Raw genomic sequence first — 22,997 nt, forward strand, 5'->3', positions numbered from 1 at the left:
TTGTAGGTATATACTATATATAAATATTAAGCTGTATAGTTATACATATAAACATATGTAGAGCTTGCTAGATATGCTAGATATGATCTCATTTTTGTAGCTTTAATTTTTTATTTTAGTGTACACAATTTCTTTGCATACTATTTATATTTATATGTTATTATTATTTTTGTTTTATTTATGCATAAAATAAATATAACGAAGATTTTCTAGTTTCATATACTGTACTGATGCCACACACTCCAAGCCTCTTAAGCTTTCTGGCTACTATTCAGGGTTTGCTGCCAGGTTTTGCTACTCCAATGTGCAGGGAACACCCTGGACTTGTGAATAACAGTCATGTTGCATCACTGTCTAGGGACATTTAGGGGTAAAATCACCTTGTCCAGCTGTGTCTGTCAAATTAACACACAGAAGACGACATACTCTAACTGAGAATAGATACATTATGGATTACATGTGTAAGAAATACAAATGGTAAACGATATGTAAAAATGTAATGAAATATTCCTGTTAAATTTCAACCATTAGAGGTTTCAACCATTAGTGGCTATATTTGTACATATTTTCATTGTTAGATCCATAACACAAACGCAGAGACTCATGAGTTCATTCTTGTATATGTTGTATTTCAGGACTGCTGACAGTTTTATATTTTGCACTTTACTGAAAACTGCTCTTTTTTAAAACTAAATGGCATTATGTATAAAAAGCTCCACTTATTTGCTGAACCGCTTAGCGTTTGTTTGTTATAGCAGCTGTGGAAGTGGACCAGCTACTATGCAAGGGCTGTGTGAGAGTTTACAGCAGGAGAAAAAGCTTTAAAGCTTTTTACAGGGTGGATAGGGTATGGAGACAGAAAGGGCATCCATATTAAAACCTCTATGTCATAACTCACCTGGGTGGGATGGGGGAATGGAAGAGAGGAAGAGAAAGGGAGGGGAATAAACTTCCATATGAAGGTGAGGATGAGGATGGTTCTTTCACCTTGTACTTCAGAAGGACTTGCTCCCTATGCACCTCACTTATTAGAGAGCCCGCTCACACTCCTCACATCAACTATATATCACACACCAACACCTCCCTCCTCTCCCGGACACACACACACACACACACACACACACACACACACACACACACACACACACACACTCTCCACAAGCAGACCATCAGATAGTGAGAAAAACACCCCCTATACAGCACACAAATGTGTATACACACACACACACACACACACACACACACACACACACACACACACACACACACACACACACACACACTTATCTCTCTCTCACTATCAGATAGTGATGGAATACTCTTTCCTCCTAGACACAGACACATACCCACCCACCCAGCCCTCCCCCACAACCCCCCCCCCCACACACACACCATATTTCTTTCAACACTTACAGTAATGACTTTCTGAATTTCCTACAGCACGCACATGCCACACTGCACTCCCCTGCTCCTGTGATCTCTGTGCACTTCAGCACCATCTAGCACCACCTGTCCCTTCTGTCCCAGGTGGACTCCTCTCACTGCCTGTACTACCACTTCACAAGAATCCACATTTTCTCTTTAGTGCAGACCAAAGAGCACGAGCTCCCCATAGTTGGATTAAACAGGTCAGTCTGAAGCTCAGGGACCAGGAGGGCCAACTTGGCTCTCTCACACAGAGGCAGTGGAAATCTGGAGTGGATTTCTTAGAGAAATCTGGGGCAGGCTCCATCTGTCTGTCCCTTGTTCTTCCTGACTCTTACTTTTTTCTCTCTCTCTCTCTCTCTCTCTCTCTCTCTCTCTCTCTCTCTCTCTCTCTCTCTCTCTCTCTCTCTCTCTCTCTCTCTCTCTCTCTCTCTCTCTCTCTCTCTCTCTCTCTCTCTCTCTCAGTGTGTCTGCACTCTAGCTCTGGGGCAATAGAGTTATTTAGACTCAAACCAGCCAATTGTGGGCACTCTTATTAAGCTCTGGTTCACATTGAGTTTGGCAGGTCTGCTGTTTAGTGGACGTGTGTGAGATTTTTTTTAGCACTTCCCTATTGCTGATGCACCACTTTGCATGTGTGCTCAGGGCTGAGGGTGTACAGGCTGAGCTTGAGCTGTCGGTCTGGCACTAGGGTGGAGGTGTTTCACTGAAGTGTCAATCTCTCTGAGAGATGATGATGTGAGAAGTAGAGGTGATTTTTTTTGGGCACGGTCCAAAGGTGCTTGCCAGGGGGCATGTGATGAGCTTTCTGACATGCTATGTATGAAGTGAACAAGTAAAGGGAGCAAGTGAAGGGAGCAAGCCAGTGCCCTTCATTTTATTCCAGCTCTGCTTGTATCCATGGTGACAGATGTTTGACTTTCTATTCATAATGCCATCTTTGCCCAGCGTTTCACCAAGCTACACAGCAAGAACTGCTCCCAGTGAAAACACATCCAACTGGCAACAACCCAAACCAACCAAAAACAAAAAAAAAAACAAAAAACAACAACAACAAAAAGAAAACTTGATTCAAAGCCTTCCTCTGAGCTTGGCATGGGTCTCACTGATATTGGCAACAGCAGTACAATAAACTGTTTAATTTAAAAATTATTACATATCTGAGAAATATATGTAAATTTTACAGATACAATAAACTGCAGAAATGTGGATGTCTTGAATTGTTTGTTTCAAAATTCCAATAGTATAATACAAATAAAATAAGTGGATTCACTTGTTGCCAAATAGGTACTAGTAAGTGTTAGCTTAATTTTCTTATATAAGGCATCAACACATGTCTGTTAAACTTATTGTACATCCAAATTATATGGAATTATGCTATTGTTTAATACCATCTCTTTATCAGACAAAAAGAAGAACATAACACTTTCAGTGTTATCCAAATGAACCCAAACTTATTCTGAAATGAACAGTTTCTGCACTGTACTAAACTGAAGGCACAAAATTATTTTGTACCCATGGATCTAAAAGTATAATTTGGTCTTCAAATACAAAATTTTGCAACCAGACTTCCAGCACAGTTAACAGATATGTGAAGCCATTTTTTTTGGTTTATTGTTTTTGATGTGTGTATAGTTTATTTCTCACTTAATGACTATATAACTCAGGTTCATATAAATTAATTTGGATAATAATCATCTGAGGTATACAGCAATACTAACTACCCACATTAGTTTTCACTCATTATTAACATTAGCACATCTCACCAAAAGTATTCATGATATTAGTCTATCACACTGAAAGTATTCATCTAAGGCTGTGAACTGTTTACACATTCTAAAAATGTGTCCACTCACTCTGCACAGCAGAATTTCAAGTGTGAGCAAGCTTCTGTGAACAAGCTCAGTAAAATGTGGAGGTTTGATATTTGCAGGTGAGGAAATATATACCAGGAACTAGGTCACATGACCTTAGTGGTTGTTAGGTACACTCTAGTCTAGAGCTCTTCAGTGATTAAAGAGCTATTTCACTCATCCATTAAAAAAGGTTTGTCTCCATTTCAGTAGAGAGCTTTTTTAATGAAGGACTGAGAGATGATGGTGATGATTCATTAATAAAGTATAGGCTCTTACTGAATGGACATTCTTACATGAATAATTTAGCTGTGGCACAGAAGAGGAGAATACAGTAATAGATGGCAAGAGAAGAGGACTAAAAAGGGAGAAAACACAGTGGGGAAAACAGAGTTTCAGAGAGAAAGATTGAATGACAAGACAGACACATAACTGTGAAACAAATGCAGGAAAGGATAATAAAGATTGTGTTTCTAGCCTGCAATGATTCTTATACAAAAAAAACATTTGCTGCTTTTGTAGGGTCCCAGCTTAAAAGCACCAACACACACACCCAAACCCACACACACAGTGCAGTTCCTCTCATTGTGACTTTCTTTTTCAACCTTCCAAGATTTTTGTTTCTTTATCAACACCTAACTTGCCTACTTCCATTCACCCTCAAGAACACACTCTCTCTCTTGATCTCTCTCTCTCTTTATATCTCTCTCTCTCAGAAAGACAAAGACAAATAGGACAGTCAAACAGAAAAGAGAGGGAAAGTCCAAACAAAGGAAGAATTTTGAATCTTATATTGTTTCAAGATGAAAGACCAGTCTGGGATAAGAGAGCTAAGACAGACTTGCAAGCACCGTGTTTTTGTAACACTATGAGTGTAAGACAAGCTTTTGTCTTGATATTTCATTCAGAAGTGTGTTTAAAATCATGCAGAGACAATTCTCATTAACTAGCACACACCAATTACTCCACAGATGCACACACACACACACACACACACACACACACACACACACACACACACACACACACACACACACACACACACACACACACACATTCACAGAGTTCTCATAAACCAGCACTTTAACAAACATCATTAACCACTAATGCAGCAAAATGGGAGTTATCATTATTGGACGTTTCTCACCGAATAAAGGCCAAGCCTATGTCGCCTTCTCAGATGTGTGTGTGTGTGTGTGTGTGTGTGTGTGTGTGTGTGTGTGTGTGTGTGTGTGTGTGTGAGCGTGTATTTGTCAGGTTGTGTTCAGAAGCCTAATTAAGGATTAATTCATGATTATTAACATTAGTGATCTATATGCATGGCAAACAGCTTGTGCATCTAGAGATGTGCTGACAGAAAAAGACCTCCAGAAGGGTCAACAGCAGGCCAGTGATAAAAAACTGTGAAGTGTGAGTCCAGAAACAAGCACTACCTGTCTATGAGACCAGTCATATAGACAGCACTGATGAAGAGAACATAAATTGCCTGTGTTTTCTGAAGAATACAACTGCCTTTATTTATTATCCTGACTAAGATGAATCTGAGATAATTTCAAGAAATCCAAACAACTTCAAATGGTCAAATGGACATTTTTTTTTTTCTAACAGCTTCATATGAGTATGTATATTTCTGAGTGTGTGTATATCTGCTTGTTTCTCATCTGTATGAGTATCTAACCTAACCCAATCACGAGTCACAGGGTCTGTTTCCTGGCACATGACCCCACCAGTCTCTCTGCTGTCACAAATGGCATCTCCGGCTGCCCCTCTCTGGCTAGGTCGGCCCGGGAGCAGAGGAGGGCTGTGCTCTGGGCACATGCCCCCATCTGATCTCCTTTTTCTCTCTCTGTTTTATCATTTTCTTTATTTGTCTCTCTTGTTAGCTTTCAAAACACATTTTGATCTCTCTACCATTTCCACTGACTGGCACATCTTATCTTTACCTTTCTCACTTTCTCAATCTCCCTTCTCCCTCCTGTCCCTCTCTCTGTCACAACTCTCTCTATGACTCTCAGTCTGTGGACAGAAACACCCAAACCAACCCTAAACACAACCACCCACACAACACACACACCGTCCCACACACCCAGTGTAATTCTCAGCCTGGGGCTCTGTGAAGAAAGGATCAAGACAGTGATGTTCTGCTCAATGATGTGTAAATACCAGCTCCTTCTGTTGATCTGTACAGAAGTACACCATGTCAAACTACACAGACCAGCACAGGGTCAGTCTGTGACTGTACATAACTGCTGGGTGAAATCCTACATGAGAGCAACAGCTCAATCCATACTCGAACAAGCTTGGCTTCCCATAAATGGCCTCCCATACATGGCCTGGCTAAAAACATTCAAAAAAACTCTGGACTGCTTTGTGGTTGATTACTGATTATTTCCACATTCAAACAGGAAACAGAGAGAAGATTTAACCTAACCCAAATTCAGTATTTTTCTCTCAGCCGGTTGCTGTCCATGGTGCTAAAACTGCATCCTCCACTGAACATCAGCACCTGTGTTGTGGACAGCTGGTTGCCCTACACGGCTGGAACAACAAACCCCAGCAGGATCCTAATAAGGACAAGCACCTAGCAGCGTGCCCCTCTCTGAGTCGGCTGCTACAAACACTCCGCCCAGGAAAGTGGATGTGCGCTTCTTCATGGCTCTTTTCCTCACTGCCATTGTGTTTTCTGTCAAATTGTTCAGCACTAGTACCTGGGACTTGGAGCCAGCACAAAATCCGAATTCATTTTAGTACACTTTGGGGAAGAGTGTTTTTAAAAGAATAAATAATTTTTATTGAAATAAAATAAGCCCACACTTACAAATGTTGTAAATAAGACAATGTTATTAGGTGTTTAATACTCACGTATGACTTTGCAAAAACTAAGGGCTGCTTAGCGTTATCCTGACTAAATGCCAATCAATGTGATTTCCATGTATTTCTGTGAAGTGCTCAGGAGGCGCGTTTAAAATGTGTTGCAGACACCTGCATGGTTTATTTTGACATGAAAAAAACCCTCACTTTTATTTACCTGACCAGCCACAGCAAAAAGAAAAGGTTGCAAAGAAGTGGCTTCTTTTCCAATAGTGACATAGTTTCCCATAGTTCTGTAACTGAGCAAGTGTATCAAGCTTTAATGTCAAGTTGTAGATATCAAGGCAAGCATCCTCAATACCATAGCTCAGTGAAAAATCTGATAGAAGTGTGAGCTATCTATCAGAGAAGACCAAGTACAAAGAAGAACTAACCTGTACCAGTTACAGTGCACTCATCATGTAAATAGCCACATAGCCTAACCTGAAAAAAGGTGAAACCTTAAAAAAGCACACTTGGTGGTACATTTTCTGCTTGAGGAAGCGCTACATGAAAATACAGCCTAAACAAAATTACATAAGTGTAAGTAGAGTGGTGGCCTAAACAACCCAAAAAACTGTTTCTGAGTCAGTGCTTTCCTGCGAGAGCTTTCCTCTTAATTTGTGACTTTTACAGTATAACTCCCCTTACAGTATAACACTCATCAATTCAGTGTTTTGTAGGATTCCTCTCACAACCATCTCACTGTTAATGCTGTGGAGGAACAGATCCTACTTGAGGTTTCATCTTGTGGCTGAAAGCATTTGTTTCTGATAGTTTCCCTGTGAGGTCTATATACATCTCTCTAAAGAAAAGACCTAAAGACTGTTAATGGAGGTGAAGCCCTTCAAGCACACAGCTCTTCAAGAACATAAGACATTAAAATATGTTCCCAAAAAGCTCTTTACTGTCTGTGAAATTCTAATTGCTTTGATAATTGTTTCAGATTTATGATCCATTAAAAATCATTCAACATATTATCAACTAATTCACCAGTTGAGGTTACCATGAAAAATGTAGGCGAGAATTTGCAATTCAAAAATGCTATTTCGGCTCCATTTTCAAATATGTAACTCCCAAAAGACTGATTTAATGTCACATTATGTGGACTAATGAGGAATAAATGTGTTTCACCAAGAGAAATACCACAGCTAAAATGTTAGGATAAATTGGTTTAGCATAAAATATACCACTGTAAAGATAGAGAAAGAGTGAAATTAGGATTGCTCTCTATCTTTCTCACTGTGTGTGTAAAAATACCATTATAACACACCCTGTTGTTGGACATGGTGTTATACAGGTGTGAATACCAAAATTAGCAGTTGTGTATAAAAACAATAAAACATACTATATACTAAAGCAACATCCTGCAGCTGTATGAGTTTGATGGGTATGGTCTTAACGCTCGAGAACTAGCAATCTCAGTGGTTTGCTATATGAAGATGGAATTGATTAATGGAATAAACATTAAAAGAGGGCTAACATATGCAAAATAGCAGTACACATTATGGCAACAGCCAAGAATAGTCTACCAAAATAGTCCCCAGTACAAATCAATGGGGCAAAAGATACAAAAAGAAGATCAATGAGAATGCACAGAAGCTGATTGTGAACACAGAGACAGATATGGATTTGATGTGGATCAAAGGCCTCAGCTGAAAAGTTGAAGGAGAGTCCAAAAGGATGTAGAGATGAAGTGATGGTAGAAAGGTCTGCAAGAGCAAAATAGAGAAGGAAATGGAGCCATTAGGTGTGCAGTTCGCTGTCCCTGCTCAAGCATTACCTGAAAAATGAACTGAAGTCCATAAACGTAAAAGTGGGGGATGACAAAGAAAAAAAAAGCAGAAAATACAGACTGAATCAACACCCTTAAGATCCATGTCAGGCTTGAGGATTTCAAGTTGACCATTGGGAGCAATTTAATAAGAAGAGAGAGAGAGAGCGAGAGCGAGAGCGAGAGCGAGAGAGAGAGAGAGAGAGAGAGAGAAGGAACACAGAGAAGCAGGGAGGGAGAGAGAAGAGAGAGAGACAGAGAGAGAGAGAGAGAGAGAGACAGCGAGAGAGAGACAAAGAGAGAGAGGATGATACAGCAGTGTTTAAATGCTGAGGAACAGCCCATGCAGGTGCAGGGAAGCCAGTTGAGTGTGCAGTGTGCTGCCTCGCAAGCCTGCTCATGAGCAGCCCTGCTCTGAGGAACAAATGAGTGATTCTGGATGTATTTATAAATGAGTGCATGTTCTATGTGACGTGTTTGAATTTTAAATGAGTGCATGTGCTTTGTGATGTGCCCTGCAGCACAGCTTCAGATCAATAGTTCAGCAGTGTTATCAGATCAGACACAAAATACATTAATTAATGATATCAAGATACAAGTATACAAGGGGCCTGAGGAGAAAAAAGCAAAACACACACACACACACACACACACACACACACACACACACACACACACACACACACACACACACACACACACATCTTTTACAAGCTCACATCTTTTACAAGAACACATGCAATCACTGCAGTAAGCTAAGAACTCTCACAGTACAGTAGCTTTCAAACACTACCCTTGCTGTTTTCTCCAAACAAATATCTAAGCAGTTACACAAAAAAGTTCCAATATAATGGAATATTGAAAAGCTTTAAACAATTGAATCACTTTAACCAGTTTCTGATGTTTAACAAAATGTACTCTAACATCAATCATGGGCAGTGTTTGGCAGTGTAAAGCAGAAAACAACATTCTGGTTTCTGCTGTTCAAGCATGTATTTCTCTGACAGGGCACTTCATATCAGTGCAGGTCAGTTCACTAATAGCAGACCTACAGACACAGAGTGAATGGCTGCAGTGTCAGGCAAGGCCTTGCGAGTCACTGATAATTACAGGTGTAATGTCAGCAATATGTGTAAGCACAGCACTGCTCATGGTTGCTTTAAAACTGTAAGAGTTTTAACATGCTCCGCATGACATGATAGCCCACTGAGATACAGCTAAATGCCTTGAGTAATTTTACTGACATTTGCATGGCAATGCCACACACACACGCATGCACACACACACACACACACACACACACGCACACACACACGCACACGCACACAAAATGACAACTGTAACCGTATAAAAGTAGAACTGACCAAGGACCTCTGTCCTCTTTTTCTGGAAACTTTGTGTACTTCACTTTTGAATATCTCTAGACTTACACACAAATAGAAATGAGCTGAATTTGGAAAAATATTTAAAAAAAACTGTGAACTTGTTCATTTAACAACCGGGCATAATACAATTCCTTCACTTGTGCTTTCGTCTTTGTGCACATACGGCACGGTGTGCGTGGATCAACTAGTTATATGGGTATAATGTCGAAGAAACTAGCCAATATGATCAGAAACACAGTCTTAACTGCAAAAATCAGAACAGAACTCCAGTGATTTTTGTGAATCAGAGCAAGTTTTGTCAGCATAGTATTGACTGGAAACAAAAAGAAAATTGCAATGACTATGTCAAATCCAAAACAAACCTCAAGCGGAACTAGTATGCTCTTCAAAGTAACAGAAGAAACAACAAAATCACATACAAGGCATGCATTTGTGGAGAATTCATTATTTCTAATGTAATTTAATAAATGATATAAATGTTCAATTTGTGATACACAATACATATCTACACTGATTGTCAGTGAACAGTCATTTTTTTATGCGCGTTGACTGTGATGGCCCAAGTGTCACAGGGCAACGAGCAGGATACACAGACTCCCTTGACGTAGCCAGACACTTACTAACACACGATACAAACGAGTAACACAATGGCACTCACGTAAAACAAGCAGGGTGAACACCATCAATGTCTAACATAGACACAACTATGACTACACTAGAACAACTAGAATTAATGACCGACAACGTGCTACTCACATACAAGGGTTTAAATACACACATAAACAAAACCAAGAATTGGGTGCAGGTGTGAAGCAACAAGGGGATATGGTTACAAATAAGGCAAGTCACAATAAACAGTCAATGGTGAACTCCCAATGCATGCAGTGGGATCAGTGGGAAGGGGAGCATTCAGTGACAGAACCCCCACCACCCCCAAAGGGGCGCGGCTCCTGATGCATTCATCTCCAGGACAGTGAACCCCAGGTCACCGTGTACACACACACACAAACACAAACACATACAAAAAAAAAAGACTGGTGCCCACCCAATACAAGGCAGGCCAGGAGCCACCAACAAGGGAGGTCTCTCAGTACATGAGGGGGAAGTCGGTGCCTGTCTCAGGGCAGTCCGGTGATGGTCTGTGGCAGGTCCAACAAGTCCAACGGTGCGGTGAGACCCAGCCAAGACACAGAACATACCACACCCACACTCACAGTGGATGCACACAACAATGAGTAAGTGAGCTTGCACACAAAAACAAAACGTGCACTGATGCAGTGCCTGCTGGAAGGCCAGGCACTGGATGCGTGTCCTTGGCCCCACAGGGCACACGGAGGGGCATGTCCACACTATAACGGACTAGGGTCCACATGTCGCCAGCTGCCCAGGGAAAGCTCATCCTGCAGTTGAAGCCCTTGAGGCAGTCCTTCCCCTGGGCTTTGGGTGGACCCGTCCAGTACTCATGGCCTATATCTGGAAGATAGAGGACACAGACCACAGAAGCGCTAGCCAGAGACCTAGCCAATCAAACAAGACCAGCCAAACAAGAAATTACAGGGGGGGTTCCCCTCCTTGGTTGGAGTGGACCCAGTCCTCTTTCTCCAGTGTGGCAGCGAGCTCCGGTCGCAGTCCTCACCCCAACATCCAGGGATCCAGGCAGCAGCTTGGGATGTCAGCAATAGGGGCCCTATTCCCGAATAGCCATGGCGAGGAGAATATCCCCTAGCTTGGAAGCAACACACTTTGTCCTGGGATGCGCCTGCTCTGTGCTGTCCTGATAGCTCACCCTTAAGTGCCTCCCCATGAGCAGTCTGTATATCGCCAAGAGAGTAGGCATCCTGTGTCGGTCAGGACAAACAGACTCCTTCGCCAGAGACAGACATTTATTGACATACACGATATGAATGGGAAACACAATGGCACTCATGTAAAACAAACAGGGTGCAGGTGTGAAGCAACAAGGGGGTGTGGTTACAAATAAGACAAGTCACAAAAAACAGTCAATGGTGAACTCCCACTACAATGTGGCAGGCCATACCAGGGAAGGGAAGCATTCAGTGACATTGGCAAGCCAACTCAGTTTGTTCATAAACTTAACTTTGTAGCTGTAGTTTATAACGGATATATTCTTCAAGGAAAAACAGTTAAAAACCTAGAAATCTGAATGTAAAAAAATAAAAATAAAAAGGAAAATACCAAATGGAATGTGAGAAAAAATCAAATGGATTTCATAGGGCACTATGCAAAGCAATTGCTAATAATTATTATTTTTTCAAAGACTTAATTAATTCTGGTGCAATTTTTGATCCTCTGAGAGATCCTCAGGGGAGATTCCTTTGAAGTGATTTTCAGAGTCATTCCTGCACCCTCTGTACTGCAGATGTAATGTTGCCATTCATCCTCATAAATGATTTCTTTTTATGTATGTGTGTGTGTGTGTTTGTGTGTGTGTGTGTGTGTATGTGTGTTTGTGTGAGTGTGCATGTGGTGGGGAGGAGAGCAGCAGAAAGTGTAAAGCTGTATAAGAATAGACAGAGAGTGTGTAAGCTCGGACAGAACGCTCTGTCAGTGCTTGATGGATGACGGTGGTGGAGGGGGGGTTTGGTTGAAACATTTCTGTCGCCTACCGCTCTTAGTCTGCTGCTAAGAGCGTGCTTTATCATTGTGACAAGGCTTTGTGTTGAACGCACAGCAGTCCCAGCTAACAGCACAAGGACTTCACACCCTTACTCGCAGACATGCATACTCACTGACTGGTACTAAGAACACCCCCCCCCCCACACACACAAAATTGCTGTGTAACATTTAGCTTTGTATAGTAGTACTCAAATACATCCATATTATAATTCTATTGTACAATTTATTTATTTATTCTATTAAAGAAATATCCAGATCTTGTATAAACTATTTCCTATAAACTATTAACTTCATCCTCCCTGCCCTGAGGGAAAATAATTCTAAGAGGTAAATACTAACTGGGGTGACTTGGCTTAATTTTACACTGAAAATCAATGAACTAATCGCTTTTAACAAAAAAACTAATATTTGGAACACTATTGTTTTTCATGTGTTGCCCCATTTTACACATCACCTGTTCATTCTCACATTAAAGTATAAGTGATATGGTGTGTAATCTGTGTAATCTGTTGTGGGATGAGAATGGAATAAATGTTTACACATTTATTGAGATGGTGTGGACCTGAGCCCATCTTCTATTTTCCACAGCCTATCATGCAAGGTAAAAGAACACAAAATGCATTGCAATTTAGAATGACACTTCTAATTTCATGTTTGCTTGTTTGATCTGAAATTGAGAAAGACACGGTATTTTGTTTGGGGAAAAACAAAGCCAGAAACAAATCCCTGACCTATCATGCTTCTTTCAGCCTGTCTGTAGCATTTATTTGCTGGTTCACATGGCGATCAGCAGCTGGATTGCGAGTGACTCAATTTTATCCCATTTTCACTTCAAGGACAGTCTTAAACCTTGCCAGTTTCCCTGCCAGTTTCACATAGATAGTGCCAAAGAGCTATATGAGCTATCAATTTTTATCAAGGGAGCCAATGTAGAGTTGTTTACTTATTTACTAAATAACAACTGTAAACACAATATGAGCTGCAGTGGCAGAAACAACACAAACATCATGACTGGCCTTTTTCTTTTTTCTACCGCTTGTGCTTGTACAAAACCCTTTCTTTAGCTTCAGTGCCTGGGGTAGAAGTAAATACATCCACAATTTTCAATCATATTCAAAAATAAATAAAATTGTACATCACTTTTCAAACTACAAAGATAATCAAAACAGGTGTTATAAAGCTTCTTTTATATGTATACCAGGGAAACATGTTGCCTTCGTTAATCCACAGATCTACAAACACACACAAACATGGAGAGAGAGAGAAAGAGAGAGAGAGAGAGAGAGAGAGAGAGAAAGAAAGAAAGAACGAGAGAGAGCACTGGCATTCTTGAGACTCAGCTTTGTGTCAGCATCATCTTCACTTGTCAACTATGGAGACACACCTGCAACATGTGAGCAGAGAGCAGAAGTGTCTGGTGATACATTAGCTTTCTGACATATGAAGCCAGTATGTGGCTATGACTGTGAAGACACACAGTTGATTTCAGAAAACCTTGTAATTTAAATGCAGATGCGATCTGAGTGATATTAGTGCGCCTCCTTTAACAGGTCATATAGCCAGTGATTCATGGTTAACAGATTGTACTAGACATTTTTCATTTGTTCTTTACTCTCTACCACAAAGTCATAGTGCAAACAGTTAATGAAATCTACGAGATTTAGTATATTTATCATAATAATCATTGCATAACATGGTCCTCATCTAGTTTATCACTGACCTGAAACATTTGTAAAAACTCAGTGGTATGCTATATTTTTCTTGCCATGATCAGTGTGGTGTGGGTATGTCTGTTTTGTATGCTTTTATATGCACAGCCACAAGTTCAACATTGTCACTGTGTTCATGGTAGTCAAATGTAGTTGGATGACACCTTTATACATGCAGCACCTGGGCACCAAACTCCTGAACCAGTAACACTAATGCATTTATTCAATGAAAATTGACTGAATTTAGCTCAAATCAAAGCAAACTGAAAAAACAACAAGTCTGTCAGCCATAGCACTGACAGCTTCTTTTGAAGTGTCACTTCTTTAGGAATTCATTCTCCACATAGCAGTTATTTTTACAGTGTCCATGATTGATATGAAAATATCCAATGTGCTGAAAACAGTTACAATATTAAATAATACAGTAATAATGCTGTCAGATTGGCACCATGAGCCTTAATATTACTGGCCAAATGGTAAATAAACTGAAACAAACTGGTCAGTTCAGTCACGCAAATCAGCAGGCATTAGCATAGCTGATTCCTTTCTGTTACAAAGAAATATGTGACATAAATGATTTTGTATTGCATGACACTTCCTGCATTGACTGCCAGTGAGGACAATTGAATTGACAGACACTTCTTTCATAGGCAATGGTCCTTATACAAGAACCACTGCCACAAACAGATTTGTTTCCTAAATTGCTTGTGTGAATGATGGAGTACCTGCTGCATTCATCTAATTTTCCCATATACAGAATCTTCTCTTTATCACAAACAAATTTTATGGGTAGTCCACACCTGTCATATACTGCAATTTCCCAAAGAAAAATACTGAATAGACTAACAGATTATAACTACTTCATTAGCTTGAATACATTTTGGAAAGAATATCTAAATTATACTTGATGTATAATTGTCATGGTACGGCCCCTTCCCCCTCAAACGTCTCTGTGTGTGTGTGTGTCTGTATTGCCATGCCCTCTCGTGTCGTTCACCTGATCCTTGTTGTGTAATTGTAATATGTGTATATAAGTCTTGTGTCTTATCGTTGAGGTTGTCGGTGTTTGACCCAAGTAGTGTGTATGTGTGTGTTGAGTCGTGAATGTTATATGTAAATTAAAACATATGTTTTTGTTCAACGTGCCTTGTCCCCGCATCCTGTTTAACCCTCCATTACAATAATCATCTTCTTTACTCCAATGTTCCTCAACTAAATCATTCATCTGATCTACGTATGACCGCTATAGTTTCGCACATGGCCACGCTGCCTGTTGACTTTATATACAGTGGCAATAAATTAAAATTCATTTACTTCATTTAATAACACATGATGAAGATATTGACAGCCACTGCAGTGGAAAATCCTCCATTACAATGCCTGACCATGCCACAATAACTATAATATCCCATATTCTCTTCTCTATCCTCCCCTTGACTTCTGTCCATTTAGCCATCTACCATCTTTCTTTGGCAAAACATCAGACATTTAATTGATTTCATATTGTTATATATTTTCATCCTGATTTCATATCATTATATATTTTCTTCCTTTCTGTGATGGTACAAACCCCATTTAGCTAACAGCACGAATGACATGAAGATTTGTTTCACATTAATAGCTCTTCAGCAGCTCTTAGTTTTGCTACTGCTGTTATAGGGATATGTTTTCATTTATTGCAAATAGGAAATTGCATTTGTTTTCCTCCTTAGCATTTTTCTGAATGACACTTAAAGGACCACTATGGCAGGGCACTTTGCCTTATAAGGAATTTTTGTGCTGTTAAATATGCTAATTCCAAGGTCTAATGAACATGCTCTTGCATGACCAGAGCTGTGTACATGGCTTATTTATGAAACAAGTGAACTTGGTACCACATGAATCATTCATATGAAATAACTTTATGAACAAAAGCACCAGAAATGTAAGATATAAACACAACAATGTTCATGCATGACACCCACATGCATTCAGTCATGTATGAGGCGTGAGGACAGGGTAGCAGCAATGGAAGGGAGAGTCTTCCCTTAGAGGGTCTAGAAAGCCAAACCTGATACAGCCTAACTGAATTGTATGATACATTACTGAATTGGCCAATAAAATCATGAAATTTGGCACAAAGCAGCTAAACTCCCTCCAGTCAAGATCTATTTATCACAAATGTTTTCAAAGTCAAAAGAGTGGATCAGAGCATGAGCAGTTGCCAATGAGCAGTCTAAACATCACACTGAGATTTTCTGAAGGAGAACCTGCTACACTGTTTGCTACACTGTTTCTGGACCTCAGGTGAAGATGAAACTTGCAGAGAAGACACTTGGTCTTTTTCTGATGTGAAGTAGGAAAAAATCCTTTTGTCAATGAAGTACGCACTTAATGATTTTTTATTCATTATTATGTACCCCGAATCTTTTCGAGTTGGCTCTATGACCCTGGACCGTTACTATAACCACGATTCTGGATTTGCCTTTATTAAATCTTGCTTTTCTAAGCATATATATCTGCCTTGTAATTGCTCAGCATTACGAATAATATTTTAATTAAAAAATAACTTTATTTTAACCAATTGCTCATTTATTAAATATTACAAATGCTCATTTTGTATTACAAATAAATAAATAAATAAATAGATAAAATTACAAATACGCATTTATTGGTTTTGTGCATTTGACTTTTTGTCATGTTTTACATATGACTGCTTGTCATATTGATAACATAGTATATTTTTGGATGTCTTCATAACCAATCCATAATAACTATATTTGTAGTATTAGCTTGTTCTTTGTTCAGCTGAATTATAAAGATTAATAGATGTTTATAAAAACTACAAGGAGATCAAGAAAGGTAACTAATATTAAGATCTAAACTTCTTTAAACTTAGAGTATTACACTAATATTACGTTTAATTAAGTTGTAGGTTTTAATATTAAAACCTAAAACTTCATTAAACATAGCCTATTACATGAAATGACAACTTTAAGCAACCTACCTCATGTCTCTGAAAGTATCTGTAAATGACATATACATAGGCTATCTGCAAACAAACCAAGAAGATATGTATGTAGGCCTGTCACTCATTGCTTGCTAGATAACATAAGCTACCTTTGCTTGCTAGCTAACATTAGAAACCCCATCTTAAACAGACAGCTAACTAGCTAAGTGTAGAACACACATTCATGTAAATAATCAACATAATGGTAAAGATAGGTACTTCAGCCAGTAGTACACATACATTCATGCCATGGTATATGCCCAAAGCCCTTTATTTAACATAATACCTTTTAATATTATTGCAATAATACTTCAAGTAAGGACGCCCCCATGAAACAACATACCTTTATCTAACCTACCCTTCAATTCGGCAAAAATTACTTGATGTCATCGAGATTGCAATCAAACGCAACAAATACATTTATATGTCCAATGCCCTTGATATCATTTATTGATTGTCAGCTACTGTTAGGTCAATATGGCATAATGGTCAAAATAAATATATACATATACATATACCTGTTGGCTGTATGTATGCTATTTGCTAAGAAACCCATTAAATAAGCCTGCATATATATTATTTACAGCTTGATAGCAAAAATTATTTACATTTTCATTAGCTATCTAGCTTAGCACAATACACTCACTCATGTAAACAGCAAAATGGTTGAGGTAAGTATGATCATTTAGCTGGCTAGCCACAATACTTTAGTAGATCATATCAGACTAGATTGGGCACTATATTTATTAACTTGCTTGTCAGACTCAAACTTTTTTGTTCACAAGAAAGTAACATTTTGTTGGAAAACACACACACATAACCACACAAGTTACGTTTTATTTTTACTCTTTATATGTATGTTTAGCTTTTTTGGTGAATCGTCATCAGCCATTGAAGAAAGGATTATCCCAAATACAATTCCAGTTAAGACACAGATGACAGTAGGACTGCTACGAACCTTGAATTTACCTGTCAAAAACTGTGAGAAAATTGAGTTTATTGATGCTTTATGTAAGCTGCAGTTTAATTGGAGATGTCTATTAAAATACAGTGTTAAATGTTAGTCACTCCAAGGGCACAGGAACTTAGAAACTGCTGGGTACTTAAGAATGCCTACTGGTATATTGGAAAAACAATACATTTCGGGTTATTTTTGAGAACAGCAAATATAAATAAAACAGAGAAGGAAGCAACCTGTGCATGAACATAAAGATGTTTTGTGTTTCTTTAAAAATGTTAGACTTTGTTAGAATGGTTAGCCTACCCATCTTTTTCTGGTGTATTGTATTTTCTGTTCTTAATTCACTGTCCTGATGACATTTGCAAAAGAAATACATGAATTACTTTATATAATTTTATCAAACAGATAATTTTCTCCATTAACTCATACATTGTTGATGAAGAGCGTGAAAGGAGTTAAGCAATGCAGTAGCACTGTACACTTGCTTCCTCCCTTTTGCAAAGTCCACAAAAACAAAACAAAACAAAACAAACAACAACAACAACAAACACCCAATAGTATTAGTGTTGGGCATTTCTAGTAACACAAGCATGAAATATATGATGTGATACATAACAAATTAGCTGGCTCCACAAATAAATAAACAAATGTTTTCTCTTCAGTTTTGTTCATAATTAAATCTACCAGTAGCAAACAGTAGCCAGTTCTGCTGTTGGCAGTATGTCTGATGGAGCAATAACTGCTGGAATGGTTTTTGAGTACATGAAATCCTGACTTTGTTATTCAACATTTTTATTTGAAGCTGACATAGCACTTCCTTAGCACCTGCCACTATACATCATAAACTCCAGAGCTGGTCAGTCTGCATGTCAAACAGCTCCTTGTCAAAGCAGGTGCTTTTTCAGCTGCACTGAGTGATGAAAACCAGATGATCAGTAACCAGACAGTAAAGATACATTAGCTTGCCAATGATACCTTGGACGACATGAGCTAACATGTCAGCCTATCTGCACAAACACCACCATTACTACTACCTGCTGTGGTTAAGCAGTATTTAACTCCCCTCACCTTCTTTATCAATTATGTATAAGGTAAAGAGAAAAATAAAGCAATTCCTATATTCATTTGGCAAATATCATCAGGTCAGATAATTAAAAACAAAAGATTCAATACACCAGATCAAAAGATGGGAACCATTTTAGCTTTACTAAGACTTTAGACCAAAGATAAAATATCTCTCTTTCTCTTCATGCTTCGGAATGGTTTAGCAATTTATGTTATTGATGATGGCCTGAAGAATTTTTGATCATTAATCCAGCTACAATTTTCATTACAATAATTTTCATTCCAGTGTATCTGATTTTGCCATGTTAAATATGAATACAGTCTACAAATGTAATAGCATGCAACTAAATGGAGCTAATAAAATATGCAATATTTTTGAACAGTGGAGGCTGGAGGAGGGAAGTGGACAGCCTGTTCTGGCCAGTGGGACACTGTGCTAATGTTCCTTATCTACTTTTGCTACTAAACATGGCTTAAATTGAATGTGTAAACTGTACTGGTATTTTGCTACTGTATTATTAGGTCTTCAAACAGAAGACATTTGCTACAAGCACATAAAAAGACATTTGCTACAAGTAAGTTAACACTACAGTGTATTGAATTGACATCATAAAAATAACAACTGTTCTGTTATGTTTTTTTTAAAGCTTAAGTTTTTTAGAGCAGCTTCTGTTTAGTTTGCAGGTGTGTGTTAGATGTCATAAATTAGTTAGCTAGATATAGGTATAGGTTATTTTGTAGTTAGCTAACTAGCTAACTTTCTTCATCTCATACTCAGAAACACACAACAGACCTTTTCCTTCTCTTTATAGTTTCCTCTGACACGTCCTACAAGCTGACTTGCATTAAAGCTACTCTGCTCAATGTGACTGACTGAAAGTGGTTTTCACCACATTTAACAGGCTACCTCTAGTTATCGTTGATAAACAGTGACAACCCACAGAAATAGGACCACTATAGTCCACCTTCAATAATTTACTCATGTCATTTTAATGTGAGGTAAGTTGTATGTAGAAATATTCATATTTCATCTACTTAACAATATCACAATTCACTGACGAGGAAGGAAAAGATACGTGGGACAACATGTATTGGATTTTAAATGTTTTTTTTTTTTATGACACAGAGATGTTTTGAAAATATCTTTCAGTTTTTCCATACAGAAAAAAACCCTTTACACCTGGAGTTCCTAATATGGGCATGGCATACAGCTTCAGTGGCCTACAGCCTACCAATGGCCATTTGTTAGCGATTTTTCCCCTGAAAATTTGGCCTTCTATAGTTTTCTGGCATTTGACCTGTTCTTTACAGCATGTCAAACTGTCATTTGACAGCTCTGTACCTGCACTGACCATGACTTTACACTTGCATCAGATGACACTCACACCACTTGTGATAAATTACACTCATCACTTATCACTTATCATCTTGTAAAGACTTTAGGGACTTAGTGGTCCTTCTACAACCTCTACAACCTAGAACTCTGGTAGGGTATAGGTAGGGACATGGAGAGAGAGAAAAAGAGAAAGATAGCAGAGATAGAGTGAGGGACAGAGAGAGAGAATAATATGGAGATAGAGAGAATGAGAAAGTAGAAGAGAAAGGGAGAGATAATTATTCCACAGAGCTAGAAGTGAGGTGAGTGACTTCCCTGCTTTTTTCATCATCTTTCTCTTTCACTTTTTCTCATACACACTCTTACTCCATGTCTCTCTCTCTCACACACACACACACACACACACACACACACACACACACACACACACACACACACACACACACACATACATTCTCTCTTTCTCGCTCTCTCTCTGCTTTGCTTTGCTTTGTTTTGTTATGAGTACTGAGTCTGATATTAAGGCAAAAATTAGCTATTTCTATGGCCATTTTATTGCCATTTTCCAGCGAGCCCAATCATTATTGTTTAAAAATGCTCGACAGTGGTACAGATACTGTCATATTGTACATTACAGCAGAATTGGAAAAATATAACTGACAACAATAAACAAATAAAATAGAAGACACTACTGATTTGAAGGCTTTTCTCAAAGGGGACTATGTTTCTGCTCTTCTGCTAACTCCTGACTGTTCTGCAAGATCAAAAAGGCAATGCCCAAACATTGGAGTCAATGCCAACTTCAGCCCTGGGAGTTGGCTGGCAGAATCCAAGCTGTTGTGCCAGACTGAAGTAATAGATCAGAGAGTAGTTTAACATCAGCCAACCCCAGCTACACAGGCCCATGGCACTGCACGGCTTGCTGCTTTTCCTGCTCAGACACCAATCTGCTCTGGTCCTTGACTCTTCAAATCCATACCTCCCAGTCTCCAGTCATCCTATACACAATATAGGAGTACTGGACAGTGTGTTTGTGTGTCTGTGTGTCTGTGTTCATGTGTGGAGTGGAGGGGGGTGCTTCTTGCACTTCAGAGTCACACCACAGGGGGGAGTTGTTACTAACTGTTCGGTTTACTACTGGGGGTGCATATACAATCTTAAAAAGTCTCAATTCTAGGCCTTAAAATGTCTTAAATACAATTATGACAGGTCTTAAAATTCGAATGGATTATGAAGATAACGTTACTTTTGTAAAAATGCATTAACTTCAGTCTCACTTTTAAATGTGCTTTTGGGAAACATTTGTACTGATCACACTTTAACAAAAATACAAAAAGAAACCGATGTGGAACCAATAGCCACTAATCTAAACTGTGCATCTCAGCCAAAATTTATCGGAGCACAACCCACATGTGTCATTTTGCATTGTGTGAGCTAATGTGTCTCCTTTCATAAAAAATAGCTACTGTTAGAAGTAATAAGTTAAAATTATCCCTGTTAACATTACTTTCATCTAATATCGGAAAGTGCATGTTTAAAGAGATCTGGCATAAGCATTTAGTACTTGGTTGAAACTTGTTGAAATAATCACCTTGTTCAAGGACACAGTCAATTACATCATTTTTTTTTTGGTTTTTGTTTTTTTGAGTAGCATTGCGCCTTGGTAGTTAGCAACCTCTCAACACTAGGGTCTTAGGTTTGAGTCCCTAGCTGGATGGAGTTTCCATGTTCTCCATGTGCATTTCGTCTGGGGTGTCCTCCCACAGTCCAAAAAGATGGAGGTTAGGTAAATTGGCTATCCTAAATAATTTGTCCTGGTTTGCATGATTGTGTGTGTCTGCCTGTCTAATAAAGTTATCCTATTTTGAGTGTGTGTGAATGATTGTGTATCTGCATGCCTGGTGGTGGATGGTGCTTCCCCCTGGGTGTTGTCCTCTCTCCCCTCTCTGTGCCTGGTTCAGTCCTCTCTCCTCTCCTTGCACCCAACTGAGGTTTATGGTTGAGGGTAATTGTAAAGTGACCTTGGACCTTGAAAGGTGCTATATAAATACAACTTCATTTATTCATTTCTGTAACATTTACTAATATTTTTCATTAGCAATGGTATGGCAGTGTGATGTATTCTGTTGCATATTAAACAAATATTTCCCCCATTTTTCAAATTTTGATATCTCCAAAGTAGGACAATAATAATGGTGCCTATCTCACACAGTTCTAGCTGTGGTAGGTGGTTATTTTACAAGAAATTTGAAAGAGCCTGATTTCCATCTCAATGGATAGGCCCAATGTGAATTTCTAGTTTAACTATTCCAGCAAGACCATACAGAGAAATATGAAGGTTCTTCTTCTTGTAGCAGCTGGACATACTTTCGAGAGCCATGTGCACACTGTTCCACAATGTATCAGCAAGGAGAGAAGACTACAGCGCTGACACCAAAATCACTGTCTTCCTTTTATCATTCCCTGGCCAGTAGATCAAGACCTGCCTGTGGCAGACAGGGCTCTTGCAGTTTGGCTACCACTTCACTGCTATATGGATGTGTTGAGTAGAAAAAACTCCCAAACCATGGGACAGCATCCTTCCACACAACAGAAGCAGCCGTGAATAATTTACTCATCTTGGCCAAGCTATAGTTCTTCATGATTGTCGCCAGGACTTTCAATTTCTTTTTGAAGAACTATCAAACAGATGAGCCAGATGCTGTCCCTCAGCAAAGACTTGGCTAAGCTGATCAAGGTGATGATTTATATGGGCAGCACTGCACATTATCATCACATCACTACTGATTAGGCATAATTGATGTGTACACTGTGTTAATGAAGAACAGGTGAATTCTTCAACTTTCATGCATTAGAATTATGATAATGCCACTTTATGATGAATGTGGGTACAGGGGACCTGCATTTACTTTTGAGATTGTCTTTTGACAGGGTCTACTTAGTTGATTCATTAAGAGAGATGTCCTCCAGGACATCATTATACTACAGCCAATGAAACTGGATGTAGCTGACA

The 22,997-nt window shown here is 39.0% G+C and overlaps 1 protein-coding gene across 4 annotated transcripts in view; it reads right to left on the reverse strand.

Annotated features, from left to right (window-relative positions):
- The window catches only part of lsamp (limbic system associated membrane protein), a 721,293-nt gene that overhangs the window by 56,866 nt on the left and 641,430 nt on the right, over positions 1–22,997 (reverse strand). The gene's annotated exons all lie outside the window — the stretch shown is intronic.

The sequence above is a fragment of the Electrophorus electricus genome, chromosome 15, assembly GCF_013358815.1.
Source record: "Electrophorus electricus isolate fEleEle1 chromosome 15, fEleEle1.pri, whole genome shotgun sequence".
NCBI lineage: Eukaryota > Metazoa > Chordata > Actinopteri > Gymnotiformes > Gymnotidae > Electrophorus > Electrophorus electricus.